Below are 25,532 nucleotides of genomic sequence, written 5' to 3'. Positions count from 1 at the left end.
GCTTATTATTCCCAAGTGCTAGCATTATCAGCATGTGCCACCTTGCCAGGCTCTAGTCTTTGTTATTTACCTCTCTTTGCTCCTGTTTCCCTGAGTCTCTCTCTCTCCATCCCCTTGTTCCTCCTTCTTGTCTTTTCTTCCTTTGGATGTTATCCAATTATCATGTCCCCATCCTGTGACCCATCCACTCCCATAGTTCGCCTCTGCCCTGGTTTATCCTTCTGTCTCACTGCATATCTCTAATTCTGACACTGGTCTCTGTCTTTGTCAGCCTGTCTGTGTGTCTTGCCACTTGTGCTTTGTCCATCTGCCCATCATGCTTCCTATTTCTATATAGCAACCCTTCCTCTTGCCTGTCTCTCCCCTCTCTGATCGCTCCATTTGCCACTGTCATTCATCTCTCCTGAGTCTGCTGAAGCTTTGCTCTTCCTTACCCTCGAGATCTCCTTGCCTATATTCTCTATGGGTTTAATCTTTCTCCTCCTTCACTTCTTAGCTAACTTCTTAGCAGCGCTTTCTTTCCTTCCTTCATTTCTCTTCCTCTGTACTTCCTTATCAACTTGCACAACTCTCTTACCAACTTGTCCTGCAATCCTTTTAACTTCTGTAACTTCCTATTACTTTGGTCAGATTGGTAGAGACCCACCATCAGAGCCTGGGGATAGACTTTCAGGTGCTCCCTAACTTCCATGAACCCAGCGTACATGTCAATAGGCAGCTGAGAGGACCTCCCATCTGCATCCAGGACATTCTTCCTAGCCTCTAAGAGAATTCTCTGCCTTTCCTCTCAGTTGGGTGTGGCAGGGCCTCTCGGCCAGTGAGCACTGACAGCTGGCTGAAGTCAGCAGCAGCATGGGGGAGAGGCTCACCCCTGAGCACCATGGCAGCGAGCACCTCGCTCCAACTCGATTGTGTGCATGTGCGGCACTGCCTAGAGGTGAGTGCGAGGGGGGTGGGTATAGGGGCGGGGCTGCCTGAGAAGGCGAAGGAGGGCGGAGCCTCCTGCCTGGGCCACACTGGGTGGATGTGCCAGAACTCCTTCGGCTCTGAGTCTGTGGGTGGGGCTGATGGTCCACCACCTTGGTGATCCAAGGACTGAGGTGGCTGAAGATCTGAAAGGAGGAGGTTAGTATAGGGGTGTCTGACAGGATTTTCTTCTGAGTCTTGGAAGACCTCCGTAAGGAGACCTTCCCACTCCAAACCTGAGATGATGCTCACCCAGGAATCATGAATAACAACCGTCTTGATGCAAACACACGAGGCAGTTTATTAACGGAGCTCCGGACCATTGCGTACCTCACGAAGGAGGTAGAGGCATCTGCCCCGAGACTCAAAGGCTTGGGGTTTATATACATAAGAGACTGGAGTAGGGACATAGTTGGCACACAGTGGGTTAGTAAGTATGTGCAGGTCGGGGTAATCAGCAATTTTAAGAGTCTGGTGCTAATCTAAGGCATTTGGCTAGTGTTTGGCCCAAGTCAGGAGTGGGGGGCAGAAGAGACAGGGAGGCACCGGGCCCAGGTGGCCCATAATTCAGCTTAGATAGCTGCAACGTCCTTGCATTCGTCTTTTATCTTTAGGGACAGCCAGTCCCTGGGGCTTAACAGCCTGAAGCCTTTGTTCAGGCCTGTTCCACTTTTCTTAGGCCTGGGATCCTTTTAAATTAACTAACACGAGCCACCTTTTTCATGGATTCTGAAACTTAATTCTTTCATTTCCCCCTTCTTTTTAAAAATGATTCTAATCCTAGAATCTTAGTGGTCTGTATCTTCATATGGAGGGGAGGGAATCATGTTCTCCTTCTATCCTTACTACAGGTTGGTATTGATGTTGGAGAACCATAAGCTGCACTGCATCTACTCTATCCTTAACAAAAGCGATTCCCTTATTTATTAGACAGGGGCCGAAGATTAAAATCAGACATATAATAAGGATTGGTCCGGCTAAGGCAGAGAGTAAGGTGGTCATCCACAGAGATTTAGAGTGTCATGACTCGAACCATCCCTGTTGAGTTGCTTGATCACGCTTTCTCCTTTCTAATCTTTCCCTCAATTTTTGCATAGAATCCCTGACTATTCCCGTATGGTCTGCGTGAAAACAGCATTCTTCTTTTAAAAATAACAAATCTAGGCCCCTTCTGTTTTGCAATACTACCTCTGAAAGAGAGGTTAAGGACTTTTCTGAGGCATCTATAGATTTTTCCAACATCCCTAGATCTTCATTTATAGCTTCTCTTAAAGACTGGATTCCTTGTCTACCGTCATTTAAGGCTGATACCTCTGTTCCTACTCCCACTGTGAGACCCACCACCATTAACATAGCTAGCTAGGGTAAGGGTAACTTGGTCTCTCTTAATTCTCTTACTGGTATATTCATTCTTTAAGCTGGAGGCAGAAGGATAATATACACGCGGTAAAAGCTGAACCATAATACAGAAATCACTAGAGGAGTCAAAAACACTAGTTGATACACATGGGGTGAACCCTGTATTACAAGCCCACCAACCGACTGGAGATGGTCCAAGGTAATAGTTGGTATCTGTCCTGGCCACATAAGTGTCGGTGGGAAGGGGGAGGTGTCCCTATGCAGAGGGCAGGGCTCCTTCCTGACACTTCAGTCAGGGTTAATTTCTGTCCTGTTCCCCAGGAGCAGGAAGTATGGCTACTGGTTTTATTAAAATCTCCATTATAAGCAATCCCTTTATAATAGGGAGGGCCTGAGGACAGGCATAGCCAGCAGTCGGTAGTTGCATCTGGGTCCATGCTATTAAGAGCATAACAGGCTCCTCTGACCAGATTGAACAGTCTTTGCCCTGTCGAAGGGTTAGTAGGAACAATGGTCGGGGGCTCCTGAGGAGTGACAACATTGAAGGGATTCACAGTCTCTGGGATAGACGGAACTGTCATAGGGGTTGGGGGTTTGGGCCTGGCAGAGGGGCCCTGTTCAGGAAGGACCTTATTAGGTCCTATGGGCTCAGTGGAAGAGCTTCCTACCATCAGTCTGATTCTGAAAATCAATCCATGGTCTTTCCCTGGAGCGTCCAATCGCAAACCCCAATTATTTCCCCAAAGCCAGCTCTTATGGTCTTGTCTCCCTTTGTCGGTGAATCTTATACGTATGGGGTTGCAATATTTACCTTTGCAAGGTCCATTGGGGCTGTTACTAAAGGCACACCCATTCTCAGGGTATTTGTAATGATTTCTTTCACCTTGGTTGGGCAAGTCATAGTTACTACCCCTTTTTACTGTGATCAGATCCCAAGTAGAGATAGGATTCCAATAAGTTACACTTGTGGTCTCACAACCCCATGCAGCACAGTAGAAGTCCGATGCCCCTCCACACTGATGCCGAAGCTTTCATGGTTGGCCTTGACCAGGGCAAACATAAAATTCTGCTGACTGAAGGTTGGCTCAGTAGAACTGTCCCAAGCGTCCAAATGTGCTCCCTATCCCGTTTGGGCGGCACTGTTCCTCAGGGGGTGGTTTATGGAGGTCGGTATGGTCGGGGAGATCCCAGGTAAGTGACCCTGCTACTGACTTACAAATATCAGGTGTGAGGTTGGGTCACCAAGTCCACGGAGGTTGTACTGCGGTGGTTGACCATGCAGTGTCTCCCCACCCCCTTCATTAAGCACTTCCCAAGTCTGTTGAATTGGAGTGTGGGGGTTGAAGTCTCTGTCCTGAGTCACTCCTGTGATGCAAGCACAACCTAAGAGGGTTATTAGTCCTTTCCAGAGCCCACGCATCATGGTCAGTCTCAGGGGGAGCTCTCTTAACGTGAGAGGCATGTACCCATGAAGGGATTCCCTCTACTTTAAGGGTGGTGGGTGTAGTCAACAGTACCAAGTAGGGCCCTTTCCACCACGGTTCAAGGTTCCCTGCTTGGTGTCTCCTCACCAGGACCGTGTCCCCAACTTCAAAGTGATGTGGCACCTGCAAGTTGCCAGTGATTTAGGTCTGCCTCAACTGCTCCCAGATTTCTCTCCTCACGGTCTTGAGGGGCTTCAGCTGGGCTAGAAGGCAAGATGAGGGAATGGAGGAAACATCAGGGCAAGTCCTATTTTCCATAGTCACATAGATTGGCGGAGGTGCTCCAAACATTAGTTCAAAAGGAGTTAGACCTGAGGCTCCTGGGGTTTTCTGAACTGGGAATAGGACATAAGGGAGAAGGGTTGTCCAATCACTCCTGGCAGTTTCCAAGGTCGATTTTGTTAAGGTCTCTTTTAGAATCCTATTCATTCTCTCTACCTGCCCTGAACTCTGGGGTCTGTAAGCACAATGCAATTTCCAATTTATCCCCAGCTGCCTGGCCAATCCCTGACTTACCTGGGAGATGAAAGCAGGTCCGTTGTCTGACCCAAGTACCTTAAGTATCCCGAAATGGGGAAAGATTTCTTCGAGTATCTTCTTGGCTACCACATTAGCCATCTCTCTCTCTTGGTGGAGAATGCTTTAACCCACCCTGAAAAGGTATCTTCAAAGACTAAAAGATACTTATCTCCATATTGAGCTGGTCTGACTTCAGTGAAGTTGACCTCCCAGTAAGTCCCAGGCCTGTCTCCTCATAAGCGTCTTCTGCCCTGGCACTTTCTGGACCTGGCATTGATGAGTGCACATGCTCGACAGTTCTCTACTAGATCTTCCACTGCTTTTTGTAAACTAGGGATATGGTAGGGGGATGTAGGGTACTAGCTCTGTCATCTTTTTGAGTCCTAGGTGAGTGAGGCAGTATATGTTAGCCAAATACTTCAGCCCCTCTTCTTCTGTGAGGGTCCTTTTTTCTGTGATCCCCTCACCCAGCTGAGGCGTAATCTTAATTGCCAAAGTCATCGGTCCCTGTGCTGCCTCTTTAGCCACCTGATCTGCCATCTGATTTCCTTTTTCTATGGGTCCAGTTCACTTTTGATGTCCAGGGCAATGGATGATCGCCACTTTATGGGGCAAATGAACAGCTTCTAGTAGGCTAAGTATTTCTTCTTTTTTTTTTTTTTTTGATGTTTTTCCCAGCGGATGTCAGCAGTCCACGCTGTCTATAGATTGCCCCGTGTACATGACCCATTGCAAAGGCATATTGGCTGTCAGTGTAGATATTAATAGCCTTTCCCTCAGCTAGCCTTAGAGCCTGAGTTAGGACAATGAGTTCCACCCTTTGAGCTGATGTTCCTTCAGGCAAACTGCTAGCCCAGATAACAGACTTCCTGTCCACTACTGCTGCCTTGGCTCTGCGCTTACCTTCCACTATGAAGCTGCTTTCATCGGTGAACCAGGTCATCGCTCGAGGCCAGGGTCAGTCAGATAAGTCTGGCCGAGTCCCAGTTTCTTCCTTCAGTATCTCCTCACAGTGGTGCACTGGGTTTTTGCTGGCCTCAGACAGCAAGGTAGCAGGGTTGAGAATGGCAGGCAGAGTGAAAGTTATCCACTCAGTTAGCAACAGACTCTGGTAGTGGGTCATACGAGCGTTGGACATCCAGCGGTCTGGGGGCTGTCTGATAATGCTCTGGAGAGCGTGTGAAGCCGCCACCATCAAATTTTGACCCATCGTCAGTTTATCAGCATCTTTCACCAGCTGAGCTGTGGCCGCTATTGCCCTCAGGCAGGAGGGCCATCCGCTGGCTACAGAGTCCAGTTTTTTGACAGATAGGCTACTGGGCGCTTCCAGGGTCCTAGGGTCTGAGTAAGGACCCCTCTGGCCACTCCCTTTCTCTCATCAATGTATAGGGTGAAAGGCTTATTTAAATCTGGCAGAGCTAAGGCAGGGGCCTGCAACAGTGCCTTTTTTAGAGCCTCAAAGGCCAGTTGATGTTCCTTAGTCCAAAGGAACTTTTCTTTGTCTTTCATTAGAGGGTATAATGGGGCTGCCAGAGTGGCAAACCCTGGGATCCAGAGTCTACAGAATCCCACAGTCCCCAGGAATTCTCTTACCTGGCGAGGGGTGGTTGGGGTCGGGATCTGTGTTATAGTCCATTTCCTAGCTTCAGTGAGCCATCTTTACCCATTCCTTAGAGTGTATTCAAGGTAGGTCAATTCAGTCCAGCAAAGCTGTGCCTTTTTAGCAAAAACCCAATACCCCAACTCACCTAACTTGGCCAGGATCTTCTGAGTCCCAAGTTCACTCTCCACACATGTTTCCGTGGCCACTAAAAGGTCATCTACATATTGGACAAACCTCACCTGGGGGTTGTTGGCCCGGAAAGAGGCAAGATCCCAATGTAAAGCCTCATCAAACAAGGTGGGCGAATTCTTGAACCCCTGGGGCAATCTAGTCCACATAAGCTGCCCAGTTCTTCCATTCTCCGGGTCTTGCAATTCAAAAGCAAACAAAAGCTGACTGTTAGGGTTCAATCTTAGGTAAAAGAAAGCATCTTTAAGACCTAAGACCGTGTACCAGGTTCGTTCAGGTGGCAGCATGCTAAGCAGGTTGTAAGGATTCGACACGGTGCCGTGGATATCTTGAACTCTTTTATTGACCTCCCTAAGGTCCTGTACAGGGCGATAATCATTTGTCCCTGGTTTCTTTACTGGGAGTAGGGAGGTATTCCAAGGAGACTTGCATGGGACTAGGATCCCTAGTTGGAGCAGTCTGGTGATAGGGGAGCATATGCCCTCTTGTGCCTCCTTACCCATGGGGTACTGTCGGACCTCAATGGGAGTGGCCCCCGACTTGAGCTCAATCACCACGGGGGGAAACTCGTCTCACCATTCCCATTCCCCCGGTTTCTGCCCATGCCTGGGGAAATTCGGTAAGCCAGTCCTGTAGTCCCTCGGGAGGGTCCATTTTATTCTGATAAATCTGATACTCTTCTCCTAATTGTAAAGACAATGCTAGGGTCTGAGGCATCTCAGTCCCCCAGGACAGTTCTGGTCTGGAGTGGGCAAAAGTTATTTGTGCCTTGAGCTTGGTTAATAAGTCTCTTCCAAGCAGGGGCATAGGACACTCTGAGATGACTAGAAATGAGTGAACCACCTGGCTCCTCCCCAGGTCTACCATCCAGGAAGTGATCCAAGGGTGTGGTCTCTGTCCTGTGGCCCCAATCACTAGCGTCTTCTTGTTTTTAATCTTACCCAAAGGTGTTTTAAGCACTGAATATTCTGCACCAGTATTGACCAAGAAGTTTATAGGGGTCCCCTCCACCTTTAACGTTACCCTAGGCTCAGGGAGGGGAGCCAAGCCCCGTCTCCCTTAGTCTTCATCATCTTCCAGGGACAGCACTTTTGCTCCCTGTTTCTTCTTTGGGCATTCACAAGCCCAGTGACCTTTGTCTTTACAGTAAGCACATTGATCTTTCTCTAGAGGCGGTCCATCTCTTCTGGGTCTCCTTGGCCCCTGCCGTTTCTCATCTCTCAGGTTCTCTAACTGTCTAGTCCTACCTCCCCTCTCTCTACCTACCACTGTGGCCAGGATCTGAGTCAGGTTTTGCTCCTGTTTCCTGTCTCTCCTGTCTTCCTCTTCCTGTTTCTCTCTTTTCCCTCTCTTGCTTCTCTTCCTCAGTCTCTCTCTTATGATACACCTTCTCAGCTTCCTTAACCACATCCCTTATAGTATAGTCCTGTAATCCCTCAATCCGTTGCAGTTTCCTTAGGATATTGGGGGCTGATTGTCTGATAAAAGTCATAATTACAGAGACTCACTGCCCTTCAGATGTAGGGTCATAAGGGGTATATCTCCTGTAGGCCTCCATGAGTCTTTTTAGAAAGACTGAGGGGGGGGGTGTTCAGTCATCCCCTGCATAACCTCTCTTACCTTTGCCAAATTTGTGGGTATATGTGCAGCTCCCTGGAGACATGCCACCAGATACCGCCAGTAATTGGTCAGCCGTTTCCTACTTTGTGCAGTGTTATAATCCCATTGAGGGTGGGTTAAAGGGAATCCTTCATCTATTTTGGCCGGCATCTGGACAGGGTGTCCGGCACCATCCCGGACATTTTTCTGGGCTTCTTGGAGGACTCTCTCTCTCTCTCCTCCGTGGTGAACAGGGTCTTCAAAAGCTGCTGACAGTCATCCCAAGTCGGCTGATGAGAATACATCAGCGATTTGACCAGCCCTGTAAGCCCTGTAGGGTTTTCTGAAAAAGGAGGGTGATTAGCTTTCCAATTATAAAGATCAGAGGAAGAGAAGGGCCAATACTGCAAAAGTTGTAATTCATTCTGATCAGCTGGGAATGGCCCTACAACCCTGAGGAGAAGCATCACAGTGGAGTCAGCTGGTCTTTCCAGGGTGGCACCTTGCTGGCTCCTCGTTCTTGTCGAGGGACCCCCCTCCCTTCCGGAAGAGAGGCTGGAGGAGCTGAGGGTTGAGGTGCAGGTTGGGTTTCGGGTTGGGGTACAGGTTGGGGTGCTTGAGGGTATGGTGGGGGTGGGGGAGCAGGCCACTCAGGGGGTTCTTCAATCTCAGGGTAAATCATAAGGGTGGGTGCCAGTGGAACGCAATGCTCGCCATCCCCCTTGGACCGTGGCTTCTGCATCTCGTTCACCACACTTTCTTGGACAGCCAGGATCCTGGAGCTGGGACAACATGGTGGGAGGAAAGGCTGGCCCCACAGGGGAGGGAACCTTGCTAGATCTTCCCACACTATGATGTGCTGCTGTTGGTCTGGATGCGCTCCCGATCCCTGATCCCTCCTGAAAGACAATAGCCTTCACAGCCCTGATGGTGGTTAAAACGAAAGTTCCCTCGGGCGGCCAGCCTACCCCAATGGTAGGCCAACCCGAGGTGCAGAAAGCCTTCCAGGGCTTCTTCCTAACGTTCACTGATAAGTTCCATCCTCTAACCCTAACGTCTGTCCAATGGTCCTCGGTCAACGACAAAGGGGTTGAAACTGTCTGTCCCATGATAAAGATCAGAAAAGACAAGAACAAAACAAAAACAGCAGACGCTAATACATCTAAACACACTCGTCCATGTCTGGACTTAAACAGCCAGCCAAATGTGACCTCCGACGAGGTGGAATTCTGCCTCCACTCCCTTTCTGGCAGAAGAAGCACTCTGTCCCCTTCATTCTGAAAGCTAACAGCCAGGTCCTACTGGCCTTCCTGACGGGGTGAGATTCCACATCCACCTTCTTTCACCCGTGAAACATGTTCCAGGGCTGCAACCTGTGGGTCCCTTGGACATCTCCGCCCACAGCCGTTGGGACCTCATGGTCTCCAGCAGCAGCTGCTCCGAAACCAAAATGGCACCACACTTAGACAACATATAACATAATATGTAAGACTCAGACAACACTCACAAACATATCTCCAAGGGGGGGGTTGGGGTTCCTGGGTACCACGATGATCTCAGTGGAACCTCCAAATGAAAAACCTACATACGGAGACCTTCCCACTCCAAACTTGAAATGACGCTCACCCAGGAATCATGAATAACAACTGTCTTGATGCAAACACAAGAGGCAGTTTATTAACAGAGCTCTGGGCCATTGCGTACCTCACGCAGGAGGTAGAGGCATCTGCCCTGAGACTCAAAGGCTTGGGGTTTATATACATAAGAGATGGGAGTAGGGACATAGTTGGCACACAATGGGTTAGGTAGTATGTGCAGGTCGGGGTAATCAGTAATTTTAAGAGTCTGGTGCTTATCTAAGGCATTTGGCTAGTGTTTGGCCCAAGTCAGGAGTGGGGGGCAGAAGAGACAGGGAGGCACCAGCCCAGGTGGCCCATAATTCAGCTGGCATAGCTGGGACATCCTTGCATTCCTCTTTTATCTTTAAATACAGGGGATGCAAGCCAGTAAAGAGCATCCCTCCATGGCTTCTGCATCAGCTCCTGCTTTCTGACCTGCTTGAGTTCCAGTCCTGCATCCTTTGGTGATCAAAAGCAGTATGGAAATGTAAGCTGAATAAACCCTTTTCTCCCCAACTTGGTTCTTCTGAGTCATGATGTTTGTCCAGGAATAGGACCCCTAACTAAGACACTTGCCAATCCTTTCCTTCCAATCACGAAGCCACATTCTAATGACTATTGGCCTGTACAGGATTTAAAGGAGGTAAATAAGCAGGTGAAAGACATCCATCCCACAGTTGCAAAACCATAGACCCTGCTGAGCAGCCTGCCTCCTGAGTGCACAACATTCACAGTACTTGACCTGAAGGATGCCTTCTTCAGCCTGCCCCTGAAAGCCAAAAGCCAGCCTCTATTTGCCTTTGAATGTCAAGACTCAGAGAGAGGCTTCAATGAACAACAGACTTAGACACACCTACCTCAAGGATTCAAGAATTCACCCACTATCTTTGACAAGGCACTGAATGAGCATTTAGGTAACTTCTGGTGAACCAACCCCCAAATAACAGTGCCCCAGTATGTAGATGACATCCTGATTGCAACTCTTGACTTGAAGACATACCAGAAGGCTACCTGAGCTGAGTCATCTTGGCTATTGAGTATCTGTTAAGAAGGTCCAGCTTTGTCAACTTGAGGTCACCTATCTGGAATACATACTTAAGGGGGGAAGCACATCTTGTTGGATACCCGGAAGCAAACCATCCTTAGCATCGCAATTCTATCAACCAAAGGAAAGTACAGGAATTTCTGGGATCTGCTGGGCTTTGTAGACTTTGGTTACAGGTTCACCGAGATAGCCAAACCTTTATATGAAGCCACTAGGGAGGGACCAGGAAGACAAAATAGAATGGATCCCTGAGATGGACATGGATTTTAAGACTCTGAAAAGAACCTTACTGGAGGTGCCAGCCTTGGCCTTCCCAGAAATTCACAAACCTTTCCCACTGTATGTGGAGGACAGAAAGGGGATTGCAAAGGGATTGCTCACCCAAGCTTTGGAACCCTGGAAAAGACTATGGGTTATTTATCTAAGAAATTGGACCTGGTGGTCAAAGGATGGATAGCCTTCCTCCAGATTATAGCTGCCACTGTCCTGCTAATCAAGGATGCTGGCAACATAACCATGGGGCAGGATCCTGTTATCACCACCTCCAATGCTATTGAGGGTACCCTCAAGAAGTCACCCAGCCAGTGGCTGTTCAGTATCAGACTGGTGCACTTTCTGGTTTTTCGTTTGAATCCCCCTTGAATAAGATAAAACCCGTCATCTGCCCTAAACCCAGCCACTCTGCTACTTGACCCATCTTCAGACATGCAGCATGATTGCTCTGTAGCTCTAGGACACATCTAGAACATCAGACTAGACTTGACTGGCATACTCTGGTCAGACTTGAAGGGCATCTACTTCACGGATAGGAGCAGCTTCATCCAAGATGGAATCAGGTAAGCAGGGGCAGCTGTAGTGACCTTGGACTCTATTATTTGGCTCCTGTAAATGGGTCCTTATACCAATAGAGGGGATTGTTGACTATTGATGGAAAAAACATCAAAAATAAGGAAAAATACTCGCTTTATTGGAAGCATTATGGCTTCCTCTCAAAGTAGCCATAGTTCATTGTCCCAGGTATCAGAAAAGGACATCAGAAATGGACATCAGAAATAGCCCAATGGAGCAGGCTAGCAGATAAAGCCACAAGCATCAACTGCCAAAATCCTAGTAGCTTTGTCATTCCCTATACTCCCAGTCATCCCTGAATATACTGCTGAAGACAAATGAGATCAGGTGAAATGCCAAAGAGTTTACAGAAGAGACAGATGGTTGCTAACCCCTAAAGGCTACACCATCCTACCTAAGGAGTTTGCTAAGCAACTCATCCGTCAGATTCATTAGGCTTCACACCTGGAACACTGAAGGAATTTCTGTGGGGGAAATGTATAAAATATTTGACTTGGGACATTTGGTTGACAGGGTAATCTCACACTTGCCAGGTTGTGAACCCCTCAGGCCCTGAACCCCTCAGGCCCCAATCCATGAGCAGCTCCTGGAACCAGAATCAGGGGTCAATAGCCAGGGGCTAATTGGGAAATAGATCATACAGAAATAAAACCACGAACCAATGGAAATAAGTCTTTGCTAGTTTTTATAGATCCTTTTTCGGGATGGGTACAAGCCTATCCTACAAAGAAAAAGACTGCCAACACAGTGACAAAGAAGCTTCTACAAGACATTATACCCAGGAATGGATTGCCTACCCTGCTTGGGTCTGACGATGGACCAGCATTCATTTCTCAGGTAACTCAATCTCCAGCACAGGCTCCGGGGACCAACTGAAAATTACACTGTACATATAGACTCCAGAGTTCAAGGAATGTAGAAAGGATGATTCAGACCCTAAAGGGGGTCTTGACCAAATTAACTCTTGAAACTAGTGGTGACTGGGTATCTCTCCTACCTTATGCCTTATATAGGACCAGGACTGTCCCCTACACTGTCAGTTTCACCCCTTTGAGGTCTCATATGGGAGCCCCCCTCCTTTGCTGCCTAACCTCCAGTTGACTAACGTAAGTTTTTAAAATCCTTGGAAGCCCTCCATAGGGTCTAGAAGCAACTCTGGCCTGCCATTTGCCAGGTTTAGGAATCTGCTGCTTCCCCTAAGCCCTATTGCTTTGAACTGTGTGGCAAAGTCTGGATTAAGGGACATAACTACAAGACTCTGGAACCTCTCTGGAAAGGACCCCACACTGTGATCCTGACCATGCTGACAGCTGTTAAGGTGGACAGGATCACATCAAATCTGCCAGGAAAGAAATGATCCAGCGGTTGAGATCCCAGCTGAAGAGACTTTCATACCAACCACCAGAAGAATCATAGAAGGTCACTCAACACCCTGTCAATAGGCTGAAACTGAGACTCTAGCACTTCTGATCCTGCTTGCTTACAGCTCACAATCTGCCACACCAGCCACTAGCTCCCATTTTCCCCTGAATCAAACCTGGCAGATAGCTAATGCTGCAGTAGATAAGACTGCCAACTCTTCCTCCCACTCTGCTCCCCTAGGCACCTTGTTCCCTGATCTTCATGTAGACCTTTGCTATGTAGTGGATGGGGGATGGGATCAACAGCCCTTTCCTGGTTATGGTTACAAGTCACTTGGGGCCTGAAGGAACACACGGTCTCAGACCTTTTATGTCTGCCCAGGGCACTCTCAGGATCTGAGCCAATTAATCAAGTGTGGAGGTCCAGAGTCCCTTTTCTGTGCATCATGGTGATGTAAATCTACTGGGTGGATAAGCTGGAAGCCCCCATCAAAGATGACCTCATCACTGTGACCCAATTTAGAGATACACAGGCATCTAGAACAGGCCCTGCATAAGAAATGACACCCATCCTCCTAAGAGAGAAACTTGTGAACCTTGTTTTGATCCCCTTATTATCTGGGTACCCCCAGAGGGGAGATGCCTAGTCTTGTCATCAAGTTCACAGCAACTAGCTAGCAAGAAGGCTGATTGGACTGCTATTAAGACATGTGGACTAAGACTTTACAACTTTGCCTGTGATCTGGGACTCCTATTTAGTGTCCAATTGCTCCAGTATAGCCTTGTGAGACCTATGGTCCCCTTAGGTCCCAACAAGGTATTAATGTGGCCTAACCGACTACTCCCTCCTCTTCTGTCTCTGCCTACCATTGCTCCCTCCTTAGAGTCCACCACCCTTCCACCCCAGCAATGTCTCACTTCATGTAACCAACTGTTTCCTAAAATGGTTCCACCTCCTACATTACCCACTTCATTACCCAGGTCAGGACCCCTGTAATTATTAGAAGTCACTTTCCAGGCTCTTAACTCCTCCCACCCAGACTTAACACAGGACTGTTGGTTATGCTTAAATGCTCAGCCCCTCTACTATGAAGGAATAGCTATCCCTGGAGACTATTCACAGACTTCAGATAGTACTCAATGTAGAAGTAAGCTGATGCTATAGTCAATAACAGGACAGGGATCCTGTATTGGAAATAAGGTACCCTCAGCCTATTCTCACGTCTGCAACTGCACTGTAACTCCTACCACTGTAGGATACATGTTTCCTCCAGAGAGTGTTTGATGGGCTTGTACTTTGGGGCTTACTCCATGCATTTATGGCCCGATTGTAAATACAACTGAGGATTTTTGTGTTCTAGTACAGCTTGTACATAGAATGACTTATTACTCTGGGGAGGATGCCATCAACCAGCTAGAACCTCCAAACAATCGAGTAAGAAGAGTGGCCATGTCCACTGTGTTAGCGTGTTCTCTCCCTGGCGTGGGCATGGCCAGAGCTGCCAGTGTGGAGGCCTCAGCCCTAACACTCCAAGATAAAAAATGACAAGGTCCTATAGATGCAATAGATGCAGATATACAGAAGATGGAAAAGTCCGTCACAACCCTGCAGGGTTCCCTGTCCTCCCTGGCAGAAATAGTCTTACAGAACAGAAGAGTCCTAGACTGTTCAGCAGGGGGTACTCTGTGCAGCCTTAGGTGAGGAATGTTGGTTTCTATGTTGACCACTCAGAGGTGATCAAAGAATCCCTAACCTTAATCAGAAAAAGATTACAGTACAGAAGAATAGAAAGAGAACAGTCTCAGGGTGGGTATGAGTCCCTCTTCAACTGGTCTCCTTGGCTGACCACCCTTGTCTCTGCCCTAACCGGTCCTCTTATCCTACTGGTGTTGGTCTTAACCTGAGGTCCCTGCAAAATCAATGCTTTAAAGAATGTTAAAGAATGGATTTCCACTGTCCAATTGATGACTGTCAAACAATACCAACCCATAGAAATATCTCAAGGATTCAAGATGTCTCATTACTAAAAAGGGGTGGGGGAGGAGAGGGATGAGGCAGTCCGGCACGAAGGTATTGAGTTATCTCAATTGATTGTCGACAGTCAGCTACAGATTGAACTCTTGTTCTATACTTTCCCCACTTCTCGCTAATGCACATGACTGGAGATAGAATAAGACAAAGCCCACCTACCCCAGGAGTCCCCTAATGTGCTTTAAATTGGGCCTGCAAGCCCATTTGTCTTAGAAGGAGGAACCCCCACATGCTGGATTTCTGTAGAAAAAAAATATACCTTGGTTTTGCATACTGTTTGAGTCTGGGGTATCATTCTTTGGCAAACAATGGACCGTTACAATCAACCATGTATTCCTTCTTATATGACCTGGACTGGGCAATTGATTCAGAACAAGCAAACTGTTAACTGCATGAACACACTTAGCTATTTATATATTCTCTTAGTTCTGGGGCTGTTCCAGAATGCTAAGGTCTCTCACCTGCTTCCTTAGCAGTTGTGATTACATTTTGAGTGTGGAAAATTGCTTAAATTCCTCTTTCTGTTGGGGAATCAATGAGAAAAATAATTCTATCATGTGTTGAGTATGTGTTGTAAGTTTGCCTTAAAATACTGTGAATAATCATATAATATGAATTTAAGAATAAATTGTGGACTAGGACTGCTCCTATGTTGCAAGGCCATTACCAAAAGAATAATTAAAGGCATCTCAAGTATTTTGTCTGGGCTCAGATTCCTCTAATGTGGACAAGGGCAAGCCTATTGTCTTTTCTGTGTCTGTTTTTCTAATGTAGAATGGCATTGCAGTACTGCATAAGAGAACTAGGAGAGATGACCACTGAGCTCCTAAAGACAAGTGCCTATCAAGCATTTACTCTTGTTTACTGTGTACAGGAAGAAAAGCTCTATACGAGAGCAAAAGTGGTGACTATAGATTAGCAGTGGATTCCATGTTGGCATTTACAAGACTTCCGTTGAATCTCTTCACCAGAAAAAAAGTTAAGCTTCAGAAATTATCATATTAAAACATCTGATCTCATTCCTCTTGTATTTTGAAACGTTTTCCCTTGAACTTTAGTGACAACTTTATTTTCTCTGTTCTTAGTTTGTATGTCTGAGTGGTTTGTTTATTTGTATATATCTGAGCACCAAATGCACACAGTACACATGGAGAACAGATATTGGATCCTCTGGAGAAGAGTTACAGATGGTTATGAGCCACCATGTAGGTGCTGAGAATTGAACACCTGTCTATTGTAAGAGAAGCCAATGCTCTTAAACACCAAATTATCTCTCCTGATTTTATTTTATTTTTTCAGTATTTGGTTCTTATTCTTTCAAATTTGAAAAAAAAACTTTATTTTTTAATCTGCATTTTTATCCTGCTTACATTAAATAACTTTTATTGCTAATTTATGATTATTAATGAACTCCCTTGTCCCATTACCTTCCTAAAATTCAGTGTTCTAAACTGTCTTGGTCAAATTACTTCAACTCAAATTGAGTGTTGTAAGCATAATTTTAATGTATATCAAAAATTCTCACTACTTTCAAAAACTGATTTATTTACATAAAACAAATTTTATGTCAGAATTGAAGCTTGTATGTCGTTGATGATACTTTTATGTCATTATGTCACCAATATTGACGGAACGAATTCACAGTTTGGGGTTCATATTGTAACAGTTTATGTTCTTGGCAAGAACATTTTCAGATGCAAATGTGTCAGTGTGTCTGGATCGATGAGATGTTTGAAAGCCAGTACCTACCATCCTACAGCTGTTCGTCATCTGACTGTCAGTAGATGGGACGGAGTCCTGGGCTGCTTCCCAGCTCTCAGCAATTTTTGTTGGATTTCACTTATTGTTGTGGTCGTTTGTTTTCACAATTTAATTTCATTGCTTTATTGAATTTCCTACAACACCATAAGCAACCATATTTATTATCATCGCTATAAAAATACATAAAGTCACAGGAAGTAAAAATCTTTTGTCCCCATTTTATAAGATAACCTAACTAACTTACTCTTTATCCTTTGTGTCTCTACCTTTAGTGTTTTGTCACTGACTTATTTGTTTCAATTTCTTACCCATAATTCCTGTTATATCACTTTGCAATCCTCTCTTATAACAACTCACAATTTGGTGCCAAATGTAAATATTCATCATATAACTTCTTTCAAATTATTAACAAAGATTCTAAAATTTAAGAGAAATGAGTCTAAATAAAATATGAGATGAATTGGTGCTCTAAAATCAACACTGCATCCTAAGAAGAGAACTATCAAATGCTTAGGGCAGCTATGATTCTTGTTATTCTAATAGCCCTGAAACACAGGAGCAAAGAGTTACCCTAATGATAGTACGGTATGACTCTTTTTGGTCATAATTGATTGCTTCTGGGTAGATGGCTGACCCAAGTGAGACCTATGAGATTCCTGTAAAATCATCACACTCAGGATAAAGAGGCTCACACTGGAGCCACTTGTGACTGAGTCTAATAACATCAGAGCCCAGAGAGACTTGCCTCTGCCTCTGTTCTGCAACCTGCCCTTCGAGTAATGCATGATGGACTGCGTGACGGCTACTGTCTCTTTGCTGAAGAATGAAGATTAAACCTCACCTGGTGCTGCGGAAACCGTCTACTGTGGAGCTGTAACCCAGCCCGTCTTTTCCCCCCATCTCTGAGGACTAATGTGTGATACAGGCTCTGTCTGGAGGTTCTGAGGACTAATGTGTGATGTAGACTATGTCTGGAGGCCACTGAGCATTGTCACCTTCAATTTTTTTCAATAACTATGTAAGTTGAGGGCACAGAGTCTATGAATTATATACACAATGAAAAAGAAACCAGTTTACCAAAATTAATTCAATACTTGCATATTCCTCTGCCAGTAAGTTAGAGAAAGTGATAAATCCATATGTTTTCCTTCCACACATGTTTAATAAATGGCTTGTAAGCATCAAATGGATTCAAGAGGATAGAAACATGCACACCTGTGCGATTGAAAATACTTCATGGGAATTCTACATTTTTCTCTCCATGGTGTTAACATTTCCTCTAGGCAAGGCCCAACAGTTACCTAGCAACAGCCAGGTATGAGCCAGGCTCAAATATAAAAAGGACTCTACTTCCCCCACCTCTCCCTCCTCCCTCTTTCCCTCTCCCTCCTCCCTCTTTCCCTCTCCCTCCTCCCTCTTTCCCTCTCTCTCCATTTACTCTTTCCCTATCTCTTCCCAAATGTCCCCTGCCTGCCTCTTCCCCCTCCCTCTCTTCTCTCTCTTTTTGTCCTCTGTCCCCCTTTCTCTGCCTTTATTCCCCTTCCCCAAGTCCCTCTCCCTTCCCTCCTGTAAACTTTCTTTACAGTAGGTCTGTCCAATGGCTTAATTGTTGGGGAGGGAACACCTTGGGAGGGCCCACTAAGGCACTCCCTCTCACCACATCGTATTGGGGTTCATAAAACACAACACATAGTGTGCATTCTAAGAGGTTATCATGTATATGTTGAGGGGAAAAAAACATCATTTGTACTTATCCAGGCTTTTGATTTCTTTCTAAATTGTCCGGAATCTAAAAGTTAACAAAAATTTGTTTTCTTTAACACACACGTCTCAAACCTAGCCACAAAGCAAATTCCACAGGAACACAAAGAAATTCTTAAGTTTGTGTGAATGGGAGGAAATCAGACATAGACATGTAACTACAGCGTTCATGGAAGAACAAGGCATTTTTGCAAATCTCTATAGCTCATCTCAAGCTGGAAAGGAAAGAAATAACAAATTAAGTACTACTGTGAGGAGTGATAGCCCATATGCTGACTATACTGTGAAGAGCTGATACATGTTACTTAAAAATATATATGCAGTTGGTTCTAAAGTTAATGTAGCTCTTAAAACCAATTTAAGATAAAATTAAAGCTCTAAGTTGTCTCCTTAGCCTTCTGGGAAATGAGCACAAAGAATTAAAGGGGCTCAGCCATCTTTAGTTTTTGGTCAGTGACATTAGTTAGCCGTTAGAACCAATTGCTTGTGATGGATGCTGGTGCATGTTAATGGTCACAAGTTGTGGGGAAAATTATGGCAGCCACTTTATCATCCAACTTTAGCTATAGGCTCTAACTCTTGGAACATTTAGGCTAGTAAATTAGAAGCTTTTCTGAGTATTATAAAGTGATAGTCGAAGAAAATTAATGAATTCTTGAAGCATTTATTCCACTGGCAATAGCCTAGTAATTACAGTGCCGACAAGCAAGATGCAGAGTAAGTATATGTGTGTCTCCTCAACTTAGTGAACACAGTAAGTTGTGGCTGACACAATATCATGCATCGGATTTAAACACAGTATATGATGATAAGCTGCATATAAATCTGTCTGGATCACTTTCATTAAAGTAAGCTTAGTGAACTCAGAATTTGCCTATTTGATGGGAAAAGCACAATGCTAGAGTTAAACCCCCATTCCAATAAACAATCCTTAGCTCATGCAATATTATTCACTTGGCAAACACAAAATAAGATTGATGGCTTATTAATGGAAGCAGAGTAAGATTTAAATATCTTACTTCAAGGTTACAACTTGACATTCTAAAATGACTCAAGTAGTCAATATTTCACATTGTTCATTCTTTTTTGTTCAATTTTATATTCATGTTTGGTACATGTACTTTTTAGTGAAAGAAAATTAAGAAAGAAAGAAAATAAATAACAAATATTAGAATAGGAAGCAAAAAATAAGAAAAGATAATGAAGGAAAGTTATGTGGATGGACAATAAAAAAACAAGAAGCAAAGAACTCTGCTATACACTCTTATGATAATAAAGTTTTAAAACTCAGATACTTTTTAATTAGGGAAAGTAGTATGTTAATAATAACACTGTTTATTGCTCTTTAAATTAAATGAGTTTAAACACAAGTGATACATAATATTTTATATTTCCTGACATATTACATTTGACATTAAATTTAATGAGGACAAAACGTCTAAGCATTGCCTAGGCTGTGGAATTCAACACGATGAAAAGTATTTTATTTAGCAAAAGAAGCAAATAAACTACCTCTTGAGAACCCTCAGTGATGTCCCATCACATCATGCACAAATAAACCACCGCCCAAGGACTGCGAGTTCCTTCACAACATTCAAGGAACCAATATATTGTCCTTTCACTATACATTCTAGAATTAAGTTATTTCTGAGTGTGGATGGGTTTCTAGACAAAAATTTTTATCAAGTTGGTTTATAAGTACTCATGGTGATATAATAATAGTCCTCTACCTTCTAGAATTATGGAAGTATATTTGAGACCATGCTCATTGCCATAGTGACCAAGGCTTGTAGCCTGATCTTAGGTCCAAAGGCCAAGAACCGTATTTATGTACATGAAAAATTCTTGTGCTGTAAAGAACATCCCATCCCTAATTCCATAACCACTCTCCAGGAAGAGACCACAGAATGGAGCAAAACCCCCTGTCACTTAGTCTGGCAAAGCTTTTAATCAGCAACAGCATTGTGTGCTGGAAAATAAAAATTCACATCTGTTTGATTTACTTGTCTTAACGCATGACATAAGAAAACCTGATGGATATAGGTAGATGATACTCAATAGATTTGTGTTAATCCCTTTATTAAATAATGAAAAGAACTGAAATAGAAGGATTCTTCAAGTAATGAAGAGAAAGAAACAATCTCCATGTTAAAGACGGGCCACAGGGTGACTCTATCTTAACTAAGCTCATTGAGGAACAATAGTTTGCTCATATTTCAAATTCAGAAATTAGATCATACCAACCTCTTTAGGGAAAGCAAAACTATGCAGGGCCAATTTATATGCATTTCTCCTTCTAGCTTTGGGTGATCTCCAAATGAGAACAAAGGGAACCAGGACACCAATAAGGGTGTGTGCACAAGCCAGTAGAGGTGTTCAGGTTGGGTAGAGCACAGCTCACAGGGCCTCCATTCACTCTACTGTAAGTCATGTTTGTAGACTTGGGGAACTCTGCCATATGTACAGATTGTACAACCTACTTTGATGGATGAGCAAATGGTAATGTTTTAAAGAAAAATAACCCACAAGTCATGAGACATAACTACATTTTCATCATTTTATGTAAGGGCACATGCACCCGGGAGATTTGGCCTGGAACAAAAGTGAAACTAAGACATGCCTAAAATTCTGAAAATCTCATCCTGACACTTGCAGGTGTGAGGGCCACTCTCTCCCTGCTTTCAGCATACATGTTCTTCTGCACAATCTCTACCTTCCCCACCTTTGGTCAAATTACGGATTCAACTCCTGCCACATAAAAACCTCCTAGGCAGGTTCTTGGAACTCCTCTTCATGTAAATGAAGCATTTCCAGCTCCCTCCAGCCATAGCCAATAATGTACCCACACTTGGAAATCCCTCCTCACTCCCCAACATCTATGTGACCCTTGTTTACCCCAAATAAAGTTGAGCTGTCTCACTGAAGTTTATCCTGAAAGTTAATCCATTCGTGCTCATGGTTATCTGGACCCTGATCCCACCTCTGCTCCCCTTACCCTTGTGGGCCAATGGCCAATAACCTCTGAGGAAGGGGAGACCCAAAATAGTTAATACAATCATTATTCTTATCCCATTCTTAGACATAGTAGAAACAAAATTTTTTTCTTATAGCTCAATATGAGCAATACACATTTTTGCTATACTTGCTAGGAAGCAGTCTGAGAAGATCTTGTTTTGGAATTGATTTTCATTATTTCTGCAATCTGAAGTCACAAAAAGATGAATCTTTATATTGATCTTAAGAGAAAAATGATAAATAATTTGCAATACAAGTAATGTGTTTATATTCATGTCTGGCACACAATTGGCTTTACATAAGGAAATAAAAATGGTTGAAACCATCTTTAAAACTTTTACTCATAAAGTTTATTATTTTTTTAATCCATGGACAAGTCCTTATTATTTTGGGAGTTTTTAAGTACCAGTAGACAGACAATATTAAAACATAAGTTATGTCAACTAAAAGAATGTTTGATTTTTCTTCTCTGACCCTGACAAACAACATTCACCTTTTATTCTAAAGTAATGCAAACATTGGCAGGAGGAGAAACTCTATACTTCCTGATACATCCTAAATACAAAGTGACTCTTTCCTGGGACTTGGTAAGACTCTAGGCTTTAAGACAGATGTAAAGTTCATGGATGCTTATGAGGGTCTCTGAATGGCCTCTTCCCTCGCAGATGACTACCAGTCACTGTCACTCTGAAGAGAAAGGCAAGAGTGAGTGTAAGCAAAGACAAAGAGCATATTCAGGAAAGAGAGCATTCTAGAAGATGACCAATAGATACTACTCAGAATCAATACATAATAAATAAACTAGCCAAGGAATTCAAGCAGTGGAGTCATTTTCTGGAAATTATTTTTGAAGTTTGTTAAAAGAAAAAATATATATATATTGGCTGGACCAGAAAAACTGTATAATTGATTAAAGTTATTTGCCTGAGGAAATCTTTTACCTTCAAATCGAATTGGATGTCAAGTGGGGCTCCTGGGGGCATGCAATTAAAATGGAAAGATCAGGGAGTCATTAAATAAGTAAGGGCTCTGACTCTGTTCCTCCCAGAATATAGTGGGGTCTAGGCTTAGCTTGGATACATATTGGAATCATTATGAGGTCTGTAATTTTTGAAATAAATGTGGAAATGTATAATAAGCTGTTATGATTGCTGGTCAGTGAACCAACATGAAGAACGGGAAACTCAACGATAAACTCAAACATCATTCTATTGGCACCTACTGTATACCTGCTATGGTTCTAGGAGAGAAAATTGATGCATTGTCTTCATGCTGAGAAAGGCGATGAATTAGGCATTAACTTGACGTGTTGTTAGTCAAGCCTGACCCTCTGGACTGTGCAAATCTGATAAAAATCTGTCCCAAATGCAGCCATCCTTTCTAGATGCAGGTGACTGCTCAGTCCTGAGTTGCTTTCTGAAGCTTTGAATCCCTTTGCAGAAATCAGCTTTGTACAGCAAAATTTAGGCAGAAGGGGGAAAAAAAACCTCTTAGGAGGCTAGGAGGCTAGAATTTTAATATACGAAATCCATATACTAGAAGAAAAAAAAAAAAAAGGAGTTGAGTTGAGGTAAAAGATTTGCCTACCTGAGACGGACAACATCCCTGAAAGTGAAGGGTGTATTCCCGAGTGTTTCTTTCCCCACGTTTGGTGTGGCCAGAGGTCCCAGTCTTCTGGTGCATCTGAGGGTATGGTGAGGTCATGTTCCTCTATTGTTCTTCATGTCTGTACACTCAGGTACAAGTGGTACCCATCAGCTCAGACAAAGCTATGAGTTCTAGAAAATGTGTTCTTCCACGCGGCAACTGAACTTGCACTTGTCCTTAGATATCTGAGATAAAATCTCTTTCCTTGAAGCTCTCAGGAGCTCTGCTTGAAGATGCTTCTTTGCACAGATCGAATTAAAGGATAAGCTACGCCCCTGTAAAAGCGCAACTAAACTCCACACATCAGACTGTTTTATATACGATTATCCAAACTAATTATCATTTTTAATTGATGGTTTTAGCTCTGGGGCATAGAGACCAACACGACCAAGTATAATTCTTGTCTTACATCACAGTTCTCTGTCCATCCCCAAATAGCTACCAATGCTAATCAATACACTGAGCCTGGCGCCCTAAGGAAGCAGGAGATACACTGCCTGCCCCTGGGGCACTGTTTACCTCCCTGTGGACCACAGCCCCCTGGAGTGTCAGGACACAGGAGACTGCAGACAGCGCACCACAAGCAGAGGAGTTCTGTGGGAAAAAACCCTCACTAAAGCCAGAACCGAATTCTAATTTGGACAGACATACTACATAACAGCTACGCCTCTCTCTGACCAACTCTGTCTCCAGAACGTAAGAGGAATCTCACCAGTGTCCTGAGGAAATGGCTGATTACTCTTGATTGGGCAATCTGGAAATAAATTAGTTGTTCTTGTATGAAGGATAGCTTTTCACTACAATCAGTGTAGTGACCCACTTACAAATTTGAGCTGGCTAAGGAACATGATTATAATATAGCTATGTCCAGATGTAGGTGGAATGATTATTAATTTGAAGTGATTTTTTTTAAAGGCACAGATTCAGTTCTCCCTCAAAAGCATCTCAATCCATTCCCTTCTATCTTCCCTTCTCTTCCTTTCATCTCTCCCTTCCCAATCCCACCCTCTCTTCTTTCCTTTCTTTGCCATTACCTCGCTTTTTTACTCACTCCTTTTCTTTGTCTCATGTCCTCCCTCCCTCTCTCCCTTCCTTCCTTTCTTCTCTTAATAAAGGTTTCCCCTAAAAGTTAATGTTGAAGTTCCACATGCCAATGGCGATAATTTAAAATGGATATACTCCCCCCTAAAAATGCTTTCTATATCCTTCAATCCATCAGTCAATTTTTTTTTTTTTTTTTTTTTGAGACAGGGGTTTCTCGGTTTAGCCCTGGCTGTCCTGGAACTCACTTTGTAGACCAGGATAGCCTCGAACTCAGAAATCCACCAGTCTCTGGCTCCCGAGTGCTGGGATTAAAGGCGCGCGCCACCACGCCCGGCATTTTGGACGAGGTCATATAGTGCTTTGTTCTCTGATACTTTAGAAATTAACAATACGGGGCTAATTAATTAATTAAAAATGATATAACTAGATGCTGCTGCTCAGTAGCTCTAGCAACATTTCACGTGCTCACTAATCACATGTGCTAGAGGTTGTAGAGTACGATTGAGCCACTCAGATTAGAGACAGTGGTGCTGTCCAGCACTTTTCTGGGGGGAAGTCTGATTCCCTATAGACTGATTTGTTTAGGTATGATAATAAGTGGAAGATGCCTGAAGCAATAGGTCAGCAGTGTAGCTGAAGGGACAGCTGGATGTCAAAGCAGAGAGGAGCTGGCATAAACTGCTTGAAAAAGCAAATCTCAAGTTCATATGTTAGTGAAAATTGAAGGCAACTAGAAATGAAAACCAAATTAATGAGTATTTAAACAAATAAAACCCATGTCTCTGAAACAGAATAAGAGATAGATGATGGTTTTGAGCAGCTTTTTAGATGACTATGAGCAAAAATATTCAGCATTTCAAGTGGGTCTCTATGAATTATGGAAGAAACTAGCATGAAATATGTAACCCAGCATGGGGAAAATGCCTCTTATGCCTGGAGGTCTTGGACATTGAAGCTGGAACGGAAAAGCGGAGCGTACACTTTGCTTCTATGGCTGTAGCATATACTCCAGTGTGAAAATTCAGAGAAACCCCAGAATTTCTTCTCCGCAGGAATGACGCCATGTGTAGCAATTATTATCTCTGAGATCAACACATGCTCTCAAAGAGATGCATGTATGTGCTATGTCTAGGTTAAAAACATCTGTGGGAACATCTTCTGGGTATATACCCAGAAGAAGTACTGCTAGATCTGCCGATAGTACTATGTCCAGTTTTCTGAGGAACCGCCAGACTGATTTCCAGAGTGGTTGTACAAGCTTGCAATCCCACCAGCAATGGAGGAGTGTTCCTCTTTTTCCACATCCTCACCAGCATCTGCTGTCCCCTGAATTTTTGATCCTAGCCATTCTGGCTGGTGTGAGGTGAAATCTCAGGGGTGTTTTGATTTGTATTTCCCTGATGATTAAGGATGTTGAACATTTTTTTCAAGTGCTTCTTAGCCCTTCAGTATTCTTCAGTTGAGAATTCGTTGTTTAGCTCTGTACCCCATTTTTTTAGTGGGGTTATTTGAATTTCTGGAGTTCAGCATCTTGAGCTCTTTGTATATATTGGATATTAGTCCCCTATCAGATTTAGAATTAGTAAATATGCGTTCCCAATCTGTTGGTAGCCTTTTTGTCCTATTGACAGTTTCTTTTGCCCTGCAGAAGCTTTGCAATTTTATGAGGTCCCATTTGT

At 44.0% G+C, this 25,532-nt stretch overlaps 1 pseudogene; it reads right to left on the bottom strand.

Moving 5' to 3' along the window:
- Positions 1 to 1,986: 1,986 nt before the first annotated feature.
- On the bottom strand, positions 1,987 to 8,828 carry LOC110335074 (annotated as a pseudogene).
- Between the last annotated feature and the right edge of the window lie 16,704 nt (positions 8,829 to 25,532).

The sequence above is a fragment of the Mus pahari genome, chromosome 17, assembly GCF_900095145.1.
Source record: "Mus pahari chromosome 17, PAHARI_EIJ_v1.1, whole genome shotgun sequence".
Lineage (NCBI taxonomy): Eukaryota > Metazoa > Chordata > Mammalia > Rodentia > Muridae > Mus > Mus pahari.
Note: the sequence above shows the minus strand (reverse complement) of the source record. Positions and strands in the feature narration are given on the sequence as shown.